The following is a 13,818-nucleotide window of genomic DNA, read 5'->3' as shown; positions in this document are numbered from 1 at the left end:
ATTTCTTAATGCAACATGTTAAGAACGATAAGATGCTTCATGAGATGTGGTTTTGTGTGAATAATAAATCTACTTGTTTTGACTTAAATTAGTTTGGTTTGATCACGGGATTGAACTGCTCATCATACCTCAGTGAATCAAAATTGAAGAAGGTGTTAGAGAAAGGGGAATATTTTTCCTTTAAGGTGATGAAAAATAAAAATATTATATTAGTCATCTTGTTACAGTTGATTAGAGGGAATAAGTTGAACGAGGATCAAAAGTTTAAGTGTTGTTTACTATAGTTCTTGCACACCATGTTAGTTGCAAAGGATTCTTTGAAAGTTGTCGACATAAAACTGATTCGGATGGTGGATTCTTTGAGTTTCTTTGAGATTTATCCATGGAAAAAAAGACATTTCAACTGACTATGGATTATCTAAAGAAGAAAACTGATCTAAAGAAGTAGAGAAAAGTATTTGATGAGAAGCAGAGGCATCCTATGCTCTATTTGAATTTCCTTGGGCATTCATGATATCTATCATCAATCCTTAGTCAGTTTATCATAAATTTTTATTTTATTTATGCTCTGTCATAGACTATGATTCATTTTTTCATTACTCTATTGATTATAGATTTGGATCTACAAGGTTTTTCCTCATTTGAAAAATTTGCTGAAAGCGTGTTGCTATGCCTGAGAAAGTCATGTTGAATATTATTGCCTATATCAAAAAAAAAAGACTGAAGAAAAAAAATTAGCAACAACATGAACGAGGTAACTTTATTTAATAAATGATTAGTTAATTAATTTTTACCTGTAAATTTTACAAACACTTTGTAATATGATACAATGCATGTGGAACTTAACAAAGCGGAGAGAAACGAGGAAAGAAAAAATATAAAATGGATGAGTTAGCCACTGTTATGGCAGAAGAAAAAAAAAGAAGGATGATGAAGAAGAATCAGGAGAGAAGAAGAAGAAGAAATGGAAGAAGATAAGAGTGAAGAAGAAACTGAAAAAGAAGTAGCAGCAGATGAAGAAGAGAATTGTGAGAAAGAAGAAGAAGCTGAGAAAGAAACAGCATGTGAAGAAGAAGAAGCTGAGAAAGAAAAAGAAGTTGAGAAAGAAGCAACAGAAGTTGAGAAAGGATAAGAAGAAGGTGCGAAAGAAGAAGAAGATGATAAGAATGAAGGAGAATTAGTCAAAACAGATGATGAAGAACATGAAGAAGCAGCAGAAAAAGAAGAAGAACCAAAAAAAAAAAAAGATGAAGAACAAAAAGAAGAAAAAGAAGAAGCAGACAAAGAAGAGGCAGAACAAGAGAAAAAAAGGAGAAAGAAGAAGAGAAAAAGGAGGAGGAAGAAGAAAATGTCCATGATTTAGTCATGGATATCGTTGATTTCATCAACGATAACATTTGTGATGATGAGGAAAAAGACATTTGAATGCTAATATGGTGAAAGTTTAAGACTTTTTTATTTGAGCAACAAAAGAGTTGAATGATATGACACATAATTTTTTATTTTATGAATATTCTTAGGATTCTGCATTGAATCTATTTTTATCAAACTGTTTTATTTCATAAAATTTGAATATGCATTGTGTTGTCATAGATGATACAATGTAGGTTAATATCATAGAATACATTTTTAATTTTTTATATACTGCTAGCATAGTCTATTATTACTATGCTAGTTGATTTTAAGTTGATGTGTTGGTTGATCGACTATGAATAACAATATTAACATTCTAGTAAAATAGAAATATTTTTAGTTATTCAATCCCACTACATTCAGGGTACACCTTTCCAAACAACAAATACTACCATTATACCATATAACATTATTTTTAGGCTATTCTCCCTTACTTCGGTCAAAATTAATTTTTCTTTTAGTTCATCCCTCTCTATTTGAGTGTCTTGTAGCAATACTTTCAAGTGATTTCTCTGCTCTTCGTCTTCTTTGAAGAACGTCAGGAGAAATTCTCTATTTTCTTCGTATTTTCAGAGCTTTTGTAGTAGATTGAATTTTACAATGCCATGAAACTTTGATGTCTCAAATTTCGTATTCAATGGCGATGGACTGCTTGGGGGTGATACCTAATCAAGCTATTTAAAATATAAGTATGCGCTATTATCATAGAAAATAATTAATAATTAGATAACTATTTACTTAATTTTTAAAAAATATACACGACTCACCTTCTTATAAAATTTGTGATTTGTATTTGAGTCCGTACGTAATATTCTCAAGACAACTGTATTTTCTCAATGACAAATTATATTCTTTTTGAATTGGATGTTTGAGATGCTTGAGACATTATAGAATTTTAAAATAAAAATAAAGTTGAGGGACTAATGAGGGATGGGGGACTTTATATATGAATTAAAACAAGGGTTACCATTTAAGAGGTACAAAATTAGCCATCTGTTACCGTTGGAATAATAATTATATTTTTAAACAATTAGAGACATATAATAGACTTTTATCAATCTTGACCTATGTTAATCGTCGATTAGATATATATGTCAATCGTAGAATTGTTGAATTGATGGACCCTCAGTAACATGTTGTTTAAAAGGAAATAATTAAGTAAAAAATAAATAAAAGGAAATAATTAAGTATAAAATAAATAAAATATGAGAATTTAGAGTCCACACAGATTGAGGATAGTGATCAAAGGGGTATGTGTGTGGGTAGTGGTTGAACAAACACCATGGACTTTCAGAGTCCATCAATTCGTGTGGTGTACCATAGACTTCTATCAAAGGGAAAGTATGAATTATTGCCTTGATCGATAATAGACCCAGTGGTCCTATGTAACCAATTTTAGACCCTCACTAGCATGTTCTTTAAAAGAAAATAAATAAATAAAAAATAAATGTAGTGTGGGATTCTACAAAAATATGGAAGTTTAAACAATTGACATGATGATGTAATAGTCCACACAAATTGGTGGTGATCAACGAGGTATGTGGATGGGTAGTGGTTGAACAAACAACATCCTCAGAGTAATGTTTGTCAAAACACATGTATGTTTTGAGGATGTTGATTGTTCAACCACTACCCATCCACATACCTCTTTGATCACCACTATTAATTTGTGTGGACTATTATATGATCACTTTTTTAAACTTCTTCATATGTTTATAATCCCACACTATATTTATTTTTTATTTATTTATTTCCTTTTAAAAAACATGCTAGTGATAGTAGATCCCATTGTTCTATGTACATGATTGTAGACCAACACTGATATGTTGTTTAAATGGGAATAATTAAATAGTAAATATATAAATTATGAGATTTGACACATATGAAGAAGTTTAAATAAGTGATCATTTAATAGTCCACACAAATTGGGGGTAGTGATCAAAGAGGTATATGGATGGGTAGCGGTTCAACAATCAACATCTTTTCAACATACTTGTCCTTTGACAAACATTACTATGAGGATATTATTTGTTCAACCACTATCCATCTATATACCCCTTTGATCACCACCTCCAATTTGTGTGGAATATTGCATGATCATGTCACTTGGTTAAACTCCTTAATATGTGTAAAATCCCACACTACATTTATTTTTTAAATTTTTTTAAAACAACATCCTAGTGAGGGTCTAAAATCAGTTACATAGAACCACTAAGTCTATCATCGATTAAGACAACAATCCATACATACCCTTTCATATAATTCTACAATAGATCACACAAATAGATGGACCCTGAAGTCACAAGTATCTTGTTTGTTCAATCACTATCCACCCACATACCTCTTCGATCACCATTCCCAATTCATGTGACCACATGACTTGCTTAAACTTTTTTAATCTAATTATTTTCTTTCAAACTACATGTTACTGATGGTCCATCGATTTATATGGTCTACGGTTGTAACACCCTGATTTGCTGAACCGAAATGCTACACTGTACTCATGACCCCGAGGGACCACAAGCTAACCCATGACTGATATCTGTACCTGTATACTACAAATCATGATATAATAATGTGGAATACATAGAACTGTAAGGCCATAAGGTTCAACTGAATACAATCATGTGGGTGAAAATACCCAAAAAAACTCAATCTGAACGTAAATTTGAAAGTCTCTAAACTATCTGAATAAGGAGTTGAAGGAACATGTCTTCAACTAACTCCGTAAAACTGAACTGAAGAAATAAATAAATGAATCAAATTATATTGTCCTCGAATCAATGAGGACTCACTATGTCTCTGTGACTGGAATGCTGCCGCTACTGCTGGGATGGATTTCGTGTCTCAGAACCTATGGTGTAACATGAAAAGAAAGCAACATAGCACAAATACGTCAGTACAACTGGAGTACTGAGTATATGAGGAAGGTAGGCTGAACATAAAGGGTTTCATGCATGAACAACATTGACTGACTAATATGAACGTGGGAGTGCAAACACACATATATAGAAACTGGGATCGTGAATACGTGATAGCATGACCTGTAAGCTAATACATGGTTTACTGATAACTGTCATGACTAATGCTGAAACTGATAACATGGACGACTATATCTGACAGTCTTGTATATACTAAAATCTGAAGAACGCCCTGAGTTCTTTTTTTGAGACTGATACTGAAACTGTGGGAAGTAGTGTTTAACCGACATGCCCTATAGATGACGTTATGACTAAGCTGGGGTCCAATCTCTACCCCGACTGGAGGGGTGGCAATACCGTGCCACGGGTAAGGACAGCCTGTGAGTGACCCTTATCTAGCGGGTACTCAATGAGAGCGGTGAGACCCCTAAACTGACGGGTTAAGCCACCCCATCAACCCTAATCGACGAGTTAAGATATCTCAACCTACGCTGGCTATGTAATTCTGGAATACAAGGATGACTACTAAGAATCACACCCTGAACTGGCGGGTGAGTTCCCATCCTTGGGTTCACTCGGTGCTAACCTCTACTCCCATCTGGAGGGACTGGACATGAATAACTGACTGTGCATGACTTAATCTTACTGAATTCCGTTGACTGGCGGAATGTTACTGATGTCTGACAACTAACTAAGATCATGAGGTTTTCCTGAGTCACATGACTGACTGAAGTCTATGGAATCATAGCTTGAGTTCGGATATCGTGAAACATGACATGGCTCTAGGTACACAACTATAGTTTTTGGGTACAAGTACCCCCAAAACTCGATGGAAGGAAACTGACACACATGACTGACTTGATCATAAGAGTAGAATCCATAATTTATAATATCATAAGTAGGGATCTCATACTAAGCATGGTTATCAACAATGTATTTCATGGAAAGGATTTCATAACACATGGAAGTACTTGCACAATCTTAATATCATGTTCATTGCATAATCATATTGGCAACACATACCAATAGCATGGAAGTTCATGTGGATTGCATGGTTATCATACATCTTATTCATAAGTAGGATTTGCAAGTAAACATAGCATAGTCTCATAGGAATAGTTCATGAGTATTCCAACAATATTTACAAGGCACATTAACAACATAGAAGTCATTAGAACGTAAGGGCATATCATGAATCCTTCACTTAGTCACAATTTAGCTATATTGCATGATTTCTAGTTTTTTAGGCATTTTATCAAACACCTTACATGCACATCTTAAGCATAGGTGAAATCATCAAATTATACATCATGAACAACCAAATTTACATGTTTCCAACTCATATGATATCATGAAATAAAAAAAACATATAAAGATTCCATCTTGGGAATCACCCAATATCAACAACATGATCATCAACACCCAACAATATAGAAATCATACTTTATAATGAAAAATAGGGTTTTTGAGATTTATGGATGAAAGGGATCCATAAATCAACTCATGCATACCTTAGAAGAAAGATTCTTGATGATTGACGGAGGAATTTTCTTAAAATCGGATCTTCAAGCTTAGTTATGCAACCTTAGTTGTTTTTCTCTTTTAGTACTCTTGGATGATGAGCTTTGAGATGATAATAGGGTTGTAATATATTTAGAAGCTATATATTTCATAGGGTTATGTTTAGGGACGTGTAAGGAGTGTTAAAAGACTTAATTACCCTTAAAATAACTCAAAACGGAGTGTTTTTGGCCCCTAAAACTGACTTAGGTGGTGCCTAAGTGATTGCCTAAGCTAGGTTGGGCGGCGCCTAACCAATCGCCTATGCTTGGGTTGGGCGGCGCCTAACCAATCGCCTATCCTTACTGTCTCTCACGAAAATGGGCATAACTTTTCGTTCGGGTATTGGATTAAGGTGAAATTGGTATCGTTGGAAAGCTAATTCGATTCTCTACAATTTGGTGGGTCTAAATAAGCCAAAATACTACATTAACATCGAGTTATACTCATTAAAAGATGACCCTTGGAAAATCAAACATTAAAGCTTGATGGATTCAAAAACTCTTAGCTTGTATTACCTTAAGTGACTCATATGAACATGCTTAATGCATCATAAGTTATCCTATCACTAGGATATTCATTGTAAGTCATTTACTCAAGTATAAATCACAGGATAGGATATTTCATACGTAGGAATACTTATTCACTTCCTAGCTTAGAAACATGTGGGGTATTACAATATCTCCCCCTTAGGATCATTCGTCCTCGAATGAGAATTTACTGAGTAGGGATACAAGACAATAGAACCTGAACTGAACATGAAGAACTAAAACTTGATCTCATGACTGATATGCTAAACTCGTGCATATCTGATGCACGGACAACTGACACATGAATGCATGACTGAGTATGAAACGGTTAATAGGTACCAAGTTTATACTGGAAACATGAACGTGAAACTGAATAAGATTAAGGAGAACTGTTACCTTAAGCTTGATCTGAATTGGCGGGGAAGAGGTGAGGATACTTGGAATGCATATCTGCTTCTGCTTCCTAAGTATCTCCCTTATGAGACTGATTTCGCCAAAGAACCTTGACTAGAGGGACTTCTTTGTTCCTCAATCTACTAGTCTGATAATCTAAGATTTTGACTGGAATCTCTTCATAAGAGAAGCTGTTCTGAATGTCGATGCTCTGAATAGGGACAACAACTATTGGTTCACCTATGCACTTCTTTAGAAAAGAGACACGGAAGATCGGATGGACTTAGGCTAGATCTGAAGGCAACTCAAGCTCATAAGCTACCTTGCCGAAGCTATAAAGAATTTTGAAGGGACCGACATACCGGGGACTGAGTTTTTCTTTCTTGCCGAACCTCTTCAATCACTTCATGGGAGAGATCTTAAGATATACATAGTCATTGACCTTGAACTCGAGATCCTTTCTACGAACATCTGTATAGGACTTCTGTCGGCTCTGAGCAGCCCAGAGTCTCTCTCTGATCAACTGAACTTTCTCTAAGGTGTCGAATACTAAGTCAGGACCTATGATTGAGGCCTCACTAACTTCAAACCAATCAATCAGAGATCTATATCTCCTACCATAGAGACCTTCGAATGGAGCCATCTGAATACTACAATAATAGCTATTGTTGTATGCAAACTCAATCAAAGCAAGTGGTCATCCCAACTTCCCTTGAAGTCAATTGCACACGCCCTTAGCATATCTTCAAGAGTCTGAATGGTCCTCTCTGCTTGACTATATATCTGAGGATGAAATGCTGTGCTGAGATGAACTTAGGTACCGAGACCCCTTTAGAACGCTTTCCAAAAGTGAGAAGTGAACTGGGTACCTCTGTCTGAGATGATAGATAGTGGAACACCGTGTAGCCTAAATAACTCCCTGATATAGAGTTTGACATAATCCTCGGCAGAATAAGAAGTACGAACAGGAAGGAAATAAGTTGACTTGGTCATTCTATCTATAATGACCCAGACTGAATCATGCTGATGACGAGTTCTACGCAAACCCATCACAAAGTCCATGTTAACTTCTTCCCACTTCCAAGTAGGAATGGTGAACTCTTGCATGGAACCACTAGGTTTCTAATGCTCTATTTTAACCTGCTGACATGTAGAGCACTTAGCCACAAACTCTGCAATATCTCTCTTCATTCCACTCCACCAATAGATCTCTCGCATTGCGGTACATCTTAGTGGCCCCTGGATGAATAGAGTATAGTAAACCATGCGCTTCTGAAAGTATTCGCTGCCTCAATTCATCTACACCTGGAATACATAGACAACCTTGACAACAAAGAACACCATCTCTCCCTTGGGAGAAAACCTCGACTTTCTGATTCTGAACTGACTCTTTGAGCTTGACAAGGCTAGGATCCCTGTCTTGTTTCTCTTTCACCTTAGAAACTAGAGATGACTCTAAACTACTATGAACATATACACCACCCTTTGAAGAATCGACTAAGCGAACACCTAGTCTGGTAAGCTGGTGGATCTCCTGAGCCATTTTTTTCTTACTATCCTCAACGTGAGAAATACTACCCATAGAGAGTCGACTGAGAGCGTCGGCCACAACATTGGCCTTGCCTGGATGATAATGAACACTCATGTCATAATCCTTCAAGAGCTCTAACCACCTTCTCTGGCAAAGATTGAGATTTTTCTGGGAAAAAACATACTGGAGGCTTTTATGGTCTGTGAAGACATCTGCATGAACTCCATAGAGATAATGCCTCCAAATATTCAAGGCAAAAACTACCACTGCTAACTCAAGATCATGAGTAGGATAATTCTTCTCATGTGGCTTTAAATGTTTGGAGGCGTAGGCTATGACCTTACCATGCTACATGAGGACACAACCTAAACCCACTCTGGATGCATCACAATAGACTACAAAACCTTCTGAACCATCTGGCATAGCTAGAACTAGAGAGGATGTGAGTCGAGTTTTCAACTCTTGAAAGCTCTTCTCGCATGAATCTGACCACTGAAACCTAATCTTCTTCTGAGTCAATCTGGACATGGGAGATACAATAAAAGAAAATCCCTCAACAACCATCTGTAATTTCCAGCCAAACCCAAGAAACTTCTAATATTTAATGGAGATATGGGTCTGGGCCAGTTTCTTACTGCCTTGGTTTTCTAAGGATCTACTCTAATTCCATCACCGAAAATAATATGGCCAAGGAATGCTACTAATCTTAGCCAAAATTTGCACTTTCTAAACTTAGCGAATAATTGGTGATCCCTGAGAGTTTGATGAACAATCCTGAGATGGTCTGCATGATCGTACTCTGTGCGAGAATAGACTAGAATATCATCTATGAAGACTATGACAAACATGTCCAAGTACTGCTTGAACACACGGTTAATCAAATCCATAAAATCTACAGGGGCATTGGTAATACCAAATGGCATGACTAAAAATTTAAAGTGACCATACCGAGTACAAAAAGTTGTCTTCAAAATGTCACATTCTCTAACTTTGAGTTGATGATAGCCTGATCTGAGGTCTATCTTGAAGAAGTAATTAGCTCCCCGAAGTTGGTCAAATAGATCATCATTCCTGGGAAGAGGATATCTATTCTTGACTATGACCTTGTTGAGTTGACGGTAATCAATACACATTCTGAGAGAACCATCTTTCTTGCGCACGAATAAACTGGCACACCCCATGGGGAAATACTGGGTCTGATGAATCCCTTATCTAAGAGATCCTTCAATTGATCTTTCAGTTTCTTGAGTTCTTTTAGTGCCATTCTATATGGAAGAATAAAAATAGGTTGAGTATCCGGAAGAAGGTCTATGCCAAAGTCTATTTCCTTTTTAGGAGAAATTCCTAAAAGATCTTCAGGAAAGACCTTTGAGTATTCATTAAAAATAGGGACTGTGTCGAGGCTGGGATATTCAGAACTGGAATATTTAACATGCACTAGATGATACACACACCCCTTAGAAATCATTTTCCTTGCCCGAAGGTAGGAAACAAGTTGACCCCTGAATGCTAAAATGCTACCCTTCTACTCTAGGACGGGCTCATTCAGGAACTGAAACTGAACTATCCTGTTTCTGCAGTCGACTGTGGCATTGCAGGAATGAAGCCAATCCATGTCGAGAATAACATCAAAATCAGTTATCTCTAACTCCACTAAATCTACTAACGTAGATTTTTGAGATATCCTAACCATGCAGCTCCTGTATACCTGCCGGGCTATGATAGTTTTACCCACTAGGGTAGAGATTAAAAAGGGCTCTGCTAGGACTTCGGGACTGATTCTGAAATTGCCTGCTATGTATGGAATAACAAAAGACAAAGATGCACCTGGGTGTAGTAAAGCATAAACATGAACATGGAAAATCTGTAACGTACCACTAACGACATCAGGAGAATTTTCCTGATCCTGCCAGAACTGAAGAGCATAGAGTTTGTTTGGGCGTTGCCCACTGGTAGTACTGGAAATGGCACCCTGTTAGTTTGGGAGACTGGACTGAGCTGTAGAATGATTTTGCTGACCCTGAAGACTTGACTGCAGTCACTCCCTAATCCTGTGGCCTAGCTTGCCACAACCAAAAAAGACATCACTACTGGCTCGGCAAATGCCCTTGTGGTTCTTACCATAAGTCTGACAAAGGGGATTCGTTCGGGCACTGCTAACACTGCCCTGATATTTAGAGCCTAGCGCTTTGTCTCTATTGCCATCTCTGAACTTCGACACTGGAGCACTGGTAGAGAAAGGAGCTGGAATGGCTGATTTGGAGCGAAACTGTGAACGGTTTCCTCCATCTGACTTAGGGTAAGCAAAGTTGAAATTACCTGACCTTGCTCTCTTATTCTGCCTCTCCCTAGTCTTAAACTTCTGCTCTTCTACTTGCTGGGCATGGGTCATGAGTCTGGCTAAGGTCATATCACCGATCAGCATCATAGACCTATACTCATTTACCACGCTATCATTGAGCCCTGACACAAATTTGCTCATCTTAGCTCTATTGTCTACAACCACAATGAGGAGCATACCTGGATAGCTGAGTAAATATGAGAGAATACTCCCTAACCATCATATTTCCCTGCCTGAGGTTGATGAACTCAAGAACTTTGGCTTCCCTCAGCTCTTGGGGAAAGAATCTGTCTAAGAAGGCCGTGACAAATTTCTCCCACTCGATAGGGCCTGTATCATCTAACCTCTCAGACTTTCACTGTTTGTACCAATCATGAGCAAGATCCTATAACTGGTAGGCGACTAACTTAGCACTCTCAATAGAAGTAACACCCATGATGTCAATGACCTTCTGGACTTGGTCAATGAACTCCTAAGGGTCCTCATCAGACTTAGACCCATGGAAAGATGGAGGGTTCATCCGAGTGAAGTCCCGAACCCTAATTGCTTTGGGATTGGCCAATGGATTAGCCGGAATGATTGGTGGCCATTCATTCTGTGCAGCCATGGACTAAGCAAGTATGGTAAATGCGTCTCTAAACTCCGCATGGTAAACATGTTCTCCCAAAGGATCTTCGGGCTGAGGAGCTGGCTGGTTTCTTCTCTTTGGGGCCATGGTCTGGAATAAGAGAATAATGGATTATACTGAGAGTTTAACTTACGATTATACTCACTAGCATGACATGAATAATGAAGAAAGGGGATTGTTCCTAAAACATCTTATAGCCTACCGCACATAAATGTGGTGCGTAACACACCCATGTACAAGACTCTACTAGATGCGACTTTCATACTTCCTCGGACTCTATTGAATCTTAGGCTCTGGTACCAAGTTTTTAACACCCCGATTCGCTGAACCGGAATGCTACACGATGCTCATGACCCTGAGGGACCACAAGCTAACCTATGACTGATATCTGTACCTGTATACTACAAATCATGATATAATAATGCGGAATACATAGAACTGTAAGGCCATAAGGTTCAACTGAATAGAATCATGTGGGTGAAAATACCCAAAACAACTCAATCTGAACGTAAATCTAAAAGCCTCTAAACTATTTGAATAAGGAGTTGAAGGAACATGTCTCCAACTAACTCCGTAAAACTAAACTGAAGAAATAAATAAATGAATCAAATTATATTGTCCTTGAATCAATAAGGACTCACTGTGTCTCTACGATTGGAATGCTACCGCTACTGTTGGGCTGGAGCTCGAGTCTCGAAACCTATGGTGTAACATGAAAAGAAAGCACCATAGCGCAAAAGTGTCAGTACAACTGGAGTAAGTATATAAGGAAGGTAGGATGAACATAAAGGGTTTCATGCATGAACACTGACTAACTAATATGAACGTGGGAGTGCAAACACACATATATAGAAACTGGGACCGTGAATACGTGATAGCATGACCTGTAAGCTAATACATGGTTTACTGATAACTGTCATGATTGATACTGAAACTGATAACATACACGACTATATCTGACAGTCCTGTATATACTAAAATATGAAGAACGCCCTGAGTTCTTTTACTAAACTTGTTACTGAAACTGTGGGAAGTAGTGTTTAACCGACATGCCCCATGTATGCCGTTATGGCTAAGCTGGGGTCCAATCTCTGCCTCAACTGGAGAGGTGTCAATACTGTGCTACGGGTAAGGAAAGCCTGTGAGTGACCCTTATCTGGTGGGTACTCAATGAGAGCGGTGAGATCCCTAAACTGACAGGTTAAGCCACCTCATCAACCCTAATCTGATGAGTTAAGATATCTCAACCTACGCTGGCTATGTAGTTCTGGGATACAAGGATGACTACTAAGAATCACACCCTGAACTGGCGGGTGAGTTCCCATCCTTGGGTTCACTCGGTGCTAACCTTTACTCCCATCTGGAGGGATTGGACATGAATAACTGACTGTGCATGACTTAATCTTACTGAATTTCGTTGACTGGCAGAATGTTACTGATATCTGACAACTGACTTAGATCATGAGGTTTTCCTAAGTCACATGACTGACTGAAGTCTATGGAATCATAGCTTGAGTTCGGATATCGTGAAACATGACATGGCTTTAGGTACACATCTATAGTTTTTGGGTACAAGTACCCCCAGGACTCGATGGAAGGAAACTGACACACATGACTGACTTGATCATAAGAGTAGAGTCCATAATTTATAATATCATAAGTAGGGATCTCATACTAAGCATGGTTATCAACAATGTATTGCATGGAAAGGATTTCATAACACATGGAAGTACTTGCACAATCTTAATATCATGTTCATTGCATAATCATATTGGCAACACATACCAATAGCATGGAAGTTCATGTGGATTGCATGGTTACCATACATCTTGTTCATAAGTAGTATTTGCAAGTAAACATAGCATAATATCATAGGAATAGTTCATGAGTATTCCAACAATATTTACAAGGCACATTAACAACATAGAAGTCATTAGAACGTAAGGGCATATCATGAATCCTTCACTTAGTCACAATTTAGCTATATTGCATGATTTCTAATTTTTTAGGTATTTTATCAAATACCTTACATGCACATCTTAAGCATAGGTGAAATCATCAAATTATACATCATGAACAACCAAATTTACATGTTTCCAACTCATATGATATCATGAAATAAAAAAAAAACATATAAAGATTCCATCTTGGGAATCACCCAATATCAACAACATGATCATCAACACCCAACAATATAGAAATCATACTTTATAATGAAAACGAGAGTTTTTAAGCTTTATGGATGAAAGGGATCCATAAATCAACTCACGCATACCTTAGAAGAAAGATTCTTGATGATTGACGGAGGAATTTCCTTAAAATCGGATCTTCAAGCTTAGTTACGCAACCTTAGTTGTTTTTCTCTTTTAGTACTCTTGGATGATGAGCTTTGAGATGATAATAGGGTTGTAATATGTTTAGAAGCTATATATTTCATAGGGTTATGTTTAGGGACGTGTAAGGAGTGTTAAAAGACTTAATTACCCTTAAAATAACTCAAA

Source organism: Capsicum annuum, chromosome 10, assembly GCF_002878395.1.
Source record: "Capsicum annuum cultivar UCD-10X-F1 chromosome 10, UCD10Xv1.1, whole genome shotgun sequence".
Classification (NCBI taxonomy): domain Eukaryota; kingdom Viridiplantae; phylum Streptophyta; class Magnoliopsida; order Solanales; family Solanaceae; genus Capsicum; species Capsicum annuum.
The sequence above is the reverse complement of the archived record's forward strand: the minus strand, read 5'-3'. Positions refer to the sequence as shown.